Below are 6,129 nucleotides of genomic sequence, written 5' to 3'. Positions count from 1 at the left end.
TTTCTACTTTTTGAGGTGTTGATGAAGTGAAGTTTTCAGTTGGTGGAACTACTGATTTAGACTGATTTAATTTTTCCCCAATTATTTCATTCTCAACTATAGAGTTATTCAGCTCCTCTTCAAAATCCCCCATCTCCTGGTCTGAGAAGGTATGCATTGTTTTAAATTGCTCAAAACTATTTAAGATTTGCTGATTTAATTTGTCTAAACTAACTTTCTTATCTGGATCCAGCTTACATTGTAATAGATTAGTAGTCCGGTTTTGTACATGCACTAGTTTTGCCTTGATTTTAGCTATTTTGAGTTTAGTCACATTTTCCCTACACTGTTCAATTAGAGAATCAATTTGTTCACACTTTTCCCCAATTATAGTTATTTCCCCAGATAAAGTGTATGAACCTTTTAAATTTGTTAAATCGGTATTCTGGTTAATACAAGATCTTAAAGTTTTTCTTAAAGAGTCTACATCACTATCACTCGTTTCTTCCCCTCTTATTCTTATCTCGTACAGAAGTTCTTCTTTGTTTAGATAATTTAAATTGTATTTTGACATGTTGAAAATTTTCAGCCTCTACCTGTTTGCTGTAATTCTTCTAACATAGGCATAATCCTCAATAATCATGTAGGCCTATGTATTTCTCACTTTTACCAGCTTCTAATTTTAAATGATTCATAAGCAGAGTTGCGCACTTGTATACCCCTACCTTGTAGCCAATTAGGTAGTATACTTTAATTTAGGATGAATCTAATTTAAGCTGGTAGTAGAAGTGAGATAAATTAAAAGACAAAGTAGGCCAAAGATGCATTTATTTTACGGATGTCAAATTTCTCAAAATACACTTTCCAAATGAAATTAAATATCCAGTTGTTACTTCCAAAAATTATACTAAATAATAAAATAGTGGAAAGATCTTACTTTAAACAGAGACACTGGTTTAATGGTCAGAACAGGCACTAGCAGATACCATGCAAACTAGAAGTGGTGCAAAAAGCTACTGGACCAATCATAAGAAGGTGAACAAGAAGTGGTAGTACCAAGAAGTGGTTGATTTCTGTCTGAAAACATCACACAAACCCAATAAAAACTATTCTCTATAAATTCTAATAATTAAAAGTAGATTTAAGATCTTTACAACTTCTTGTGAAAATGTGCTTCTCCTAGAACAAAACTCAACAGGTCTGTATAAACTTTACTTGTTTTCTTTTCTTGTGAAATGCATTAAAATTGATTTGAAAACTATTCATTCCTTTTCATCTTTTTCCAAAAGTGATTTCTACAAAGCTATATACAATAAATCAGCTAAAATCTTATTACTAAACAATATTAAAACTACTTACAATTTTCTACAGCAACCACAACTTAGATGACCATATTTCCAGTGAACTTAAAACTGACAAAGTTGAACCTGGTTATCACTAACCACTACCAACCCTACAAAACTAAAACTTCTAAACTGCTGGTCACTCTTTCTTAATCTTTCTACCCAATGATTAAATAATATTGATTTTGTTTTGTTATTTCAAATAAAAACTAACTACCATCGGTACAATGGTCAAGATTGAATATTTTGACATATATTTTCAACGAGTATTTAGTGAATATTTTTAAGTTGTTCAAATATTTTGACAAGGCTTTGTAAAAATAAAGCGAAATTATGTTACATTATATTACCCGATAGTTAAAGATTTTCTGGCCAAGGGATTCTTGGGGATTAAACTCTTTTTTCTTATATTCACTAAATTGGTGAAAATGGCCCTATGTATTTTTTGAAATATAATTACGTACGTTCGTTACAATTGTTTACAAGGCATTTTATATTTATTATTTTCTTTATAAAAGTTATGAGTAATTTTTTCGTTTGTAACACTTCTAAAATAAAACTTGATATAAACCTACAGATTTTTATATACCTCGTCTGCAAAACGTCGCTTGTTTACAATTTTTGCCAAATTACCCTTTGTTACTTTTCTTTGTTGTACTTAACTTTTGCCTTATGCAACAACATACCTTGCATGTTATTCTGCCAACTAACTGAATTCATTGTTACTCATGGTTTTGGCATAAACAGTGTTTTAAATGTGGGCCTGCTGTTCGATGTTTTTTCCTTAAAATACCATTGTTAGTGGTTAAATTAATTTGATAGTTTCATCATGAGATCATTAGTTAGATTAACAAGTTATTGTCGATTGACCAAAAATTGATCAAAATGTATTACTTTGTCAAGACTTAGTACTATTGATTCACTCTGATTCGGATTCCTTTGACCCAACTACGAGTTATTCTTGCCCTCGAGTCTGTGACACGAGTTAGTTATGAACCCATTGTACTGGTACTTTGAACCAAAAATACATTTTTTCAAAAACCTGTAGGCCTACCGATAACGAATGTGTAAAATTTATCACTAAATTAATTGTCCTGGAAGTGATTCCAAAACACGTCACTGATTGTAAATAACTTATAACAAGTGCAAATTTGTAGGAAGAACACATTTCTAAAGCGATCGGAATTTTTTTTCAGACGAAATATTATATCATCACATTATTGGTATTTGGTAAGTGACGTTTGCCGTAAAGAATTGAAGAAAATGTGTCCAATATCATACAAATCAGTATTTTGGATAATTTTATATATTAGATTTCAATCAGTATACACTGACGACGAAGGAATAAATTAGACCTATATCACCACCACTTTAAGAATTCAGAAAAATATAGTTTTATCAACAGCTGAGTTCCTCTTTTGCGATTGCCACGTAAAACCAAAACAATATTTAGGTTGGAAATTGTTCAAAAAAAATTCTTCAATCACACTTTCGCAACAACTGTACACAAAAGTTATTAACTGACCCGAGTGATCTGACACCCCAAAAACTGGCCTGTTTGAAAGGAAAATCTAAGAAATTTCAAATGAAGTCGATTCGGAGAAACGTGCGAGGGGATTAACGGGACATCGCTGTATTCTGTTCACTCATATTTCCTTTACCTTTCCAAGTACTGAATGTTTATGGGTTTGCTTAGATTAAACAATAGGTGGAATACTTTGTACCAGATGCCTACGACTACTTTTTGCAACAGGTATTTCTTTAATCTTTCTCAGTAATAGCTAGTCACGGGTTGTTCCTGAATTATATTGTATTATTGTTCTATTACAAACGAGAGAAATTCGCCCATGTTCACGGTCGTATAACATAAATTGGAGGCTATAACATCATCACGAAGTTGATGCTATTGTTTTGGAAATATTCAAGTGTATTTTTGATAAAAAAAATGTATGCTTGAATAATCATTTACAATTCGAGTTTACTCCGTGATTAGTAAAATAACCCTACAAAAACACTTCAATGTACTAAATCTGTTGTCCCTAAGCTCTACAAAAGTAACCATTTAAACAAGGTGAGAAACTTAAGGGGAGATACCTACAACTAGAAATAAATACAACAAGTCGTAGTTACAACTAGACCTAGGTACAATAACAATAGAGAACGAGTCGATTTAAAGAGTCGTTCTTAGAGCTTAGTCAGCCTCCGTTTGCCTCCCCCTCAGCTCAAAACCCGATTTGGCCCCAAGTTTCCGTGTCCCTAAGTTTCCTCGTCCCCATCTTTCCGGACACCGTGAACAATAGCTGGCTCGAGTCACGAGCCCAAGCCCTACAGCAGGTATACCGGGGGTGATCATGACAGGGGGGGGACCTTTCCGGGGTGTGCATTTTGAAAACGATCGGGGTTAACGTATCCGGTTAACATCAATTCTAATTAGAAAATCTGGTAATTGTATATGATAAGTGAATATAATTATCTAATTAATACGCGAACTAAAAAATAACTCGTCATATCGACGAGTGCATGCTGCAGCTGAAATTGAGTGTCCGCGGCCGGAAACATCACCCCCCGGTCTCTGACGTCAATATGACGTAGGGGGGTGATGTTTCCGGGGGCGACCTTTCCGCGTCCCCAAATTAATTGCTAAGACGATTTTTACAGCTAGCATTAAGCTTGTCAGAAACGAGTTTTTTTATTGTTGAGTCAAATTTACAAACAATGCTTGTGGATCTGTTGTTTTTCGATTTTTAATTCGTCCCCCCTGTACGTAGTAGGCTTAAACGGGGAAAGTATTGTAGGTACTCGTCAAAATGTTCGAATTTAAGTATTGGGTAGAAATACCCGTTTTTTGTGGAAACTGAAAATAGTGGTTTCCGAAGCCAAGTGAAATGAAAAATTGCTGTTTGCTGCTAGAGCATTATGACTGTATGATTTTTTGGCATTAGTTTTTTATTAAATAACGGAAAAATCAGATTTTCAAAAAAACTACTCAAAAGATTTTGATTAAAATGTAGTATGTTATAGCTCTTTTAACTTGAAGCAAAATGGTACGACCCCCCAATGCTGTAAAAACCATGGTCCAAGAGTTATTTCAATCCAAGAGTTATTTCAAACTTTTGTGATTTTGCTAATAAAATATCACAATTACTTTTACCGCTTAACCATTGACTACTAAGGTAATGGGAGGAATTTAGGAACTACTTTAATATTTACTTCATACCATGCTATAACCTAAACCATGTGAATCTTTAGGAGTATATCCTAATTCCTAACCTTCTTCAACCCGTGAACTTTTGGGGACTTTTTTAACTGTATCCAACGACACCAACTTCTCAAATTTGGATAGAAAAAGTGATCGGAAATACAATAATAAAAATATATAAATTTACCATATAAACCTAGTTGTTTAGATGCTTTTTACCAAATGATATGGCAACAGTGCAATTACTATCGTGTGTTACTAGAATAGCACTGTATCATGCAGCCTATGACTTATTAACATATGGTAACGTGGCAACATTATTATACTATGCGTGTCAAGCCTTCCGTGATGTTTCATACATTAGCGGTGATATTTTATTGAATATCTAATGTAAGAGTGCATCACAACTCCATAACTATAGAACAAACTGTTGATAGAAAACTGTGAAAACGCAGAACATTCGAGGTATTAAAGTATTAAATTTAATGCATACATGATATAGGTACTTTTATTTATTTGTTGAAAGTTAATAAATTATTTAATAACGTTTTTTAATGCCTCATTGTTATGTGTATCGATACCTAACAGATATTCAAATAACTAACTAGGTTACAACTATTAACTTTGGATACCGAAGTAAGCGTCTCATTTATATAAACCAATCAACTATCAAGTATCAAACCTAACAGACCACCCTGCAGAGTTGTTATTTTGTACAATAATTCAGAAAGCAATGCTCACGCAAACGAAGGATCAAAGTGTGTTTGAACTGCGATTCAAAAAGATTACCGCCCTTTATCAAATAAACGGATCGTCTAACGTGTGTGAGGTACACGAATATTTACTGATTTATTACGTTTCAAGGGTCGTTCTTTGTACTTTTTGTTTAGAGATATTTACTTACTAGACAAGGTTCCTTGTTCTGTCAAGTCACGAAGAGATCTGATAACTACTTTGATCAAATAGTCCTTGTGATGTTTCTGAGCAACCTCTGTTCCATGATTATATAAAGGTGAACTCTGATATAGTTCATGTGATCGAGAGGTTTTACTCGAATTCGATCATCATTTAGGCTTTATTAGTTGATACAAAAAATAGGGTTCTGGGTATTAACACATTCCTGTGACCGTTGGTTTTTAACCACAGTTTGGTAGGTTTGCACAAATCAACCGATTTTTGTGAAACTTGGTACTAACATATAAACTCACAATCATTCGAACCACCATGATCGGACCATGGGAACAGCGTTAGGAGAGTGTTTATAGGAATACAATTAAGTATTCCTATTTTTTACACTCAAAACATTAAATTCCCAATTTCTTTCCAAATCATTTTTGTTGAGCCTGAAAAAGAATTTAGTATATTGAAGGGTTGTTTCACGTTTAATGGTTACGGATGAAATTCAAATTGTTAGTTTAAAATATGCATGTTATTCTTATGGAGAATGAATCAACTGTTTGTTTGCTTGTTTGTGAATGAATTCTGACCATATTTAACTAATTGTTTTTTTCAACCCAAGATATTTACATTTCACTACAAAATACACTCTATCACCTTCCCTGTAGCAGCAAACCTAAGGGTTTAACCTATAATGTTATTTAAATATAG

This window comes from Macrosteles quadrilineatus, unplaced genomic scaffold (assembly GCF_028750875.1).
Source record: "Macrosteles quadrilineatus isolate MER2022 unplaced genomic scaffold, UCM_ALF_1.0 Scaffold_82__1_contigs__length_505678, whole genome shotgun sequence".
In the NCBI taxonomy this organism is placed as follows: domain Eukaryota; kingdom Metazoa; phylum Arthropoda; class Insecta; order Hemiptera; family Cicadellidae; genus Macrosteles; species Macrosteles quadrilineatus.
Note: the sequence above shows the minus strand (reverse complement) of the source record.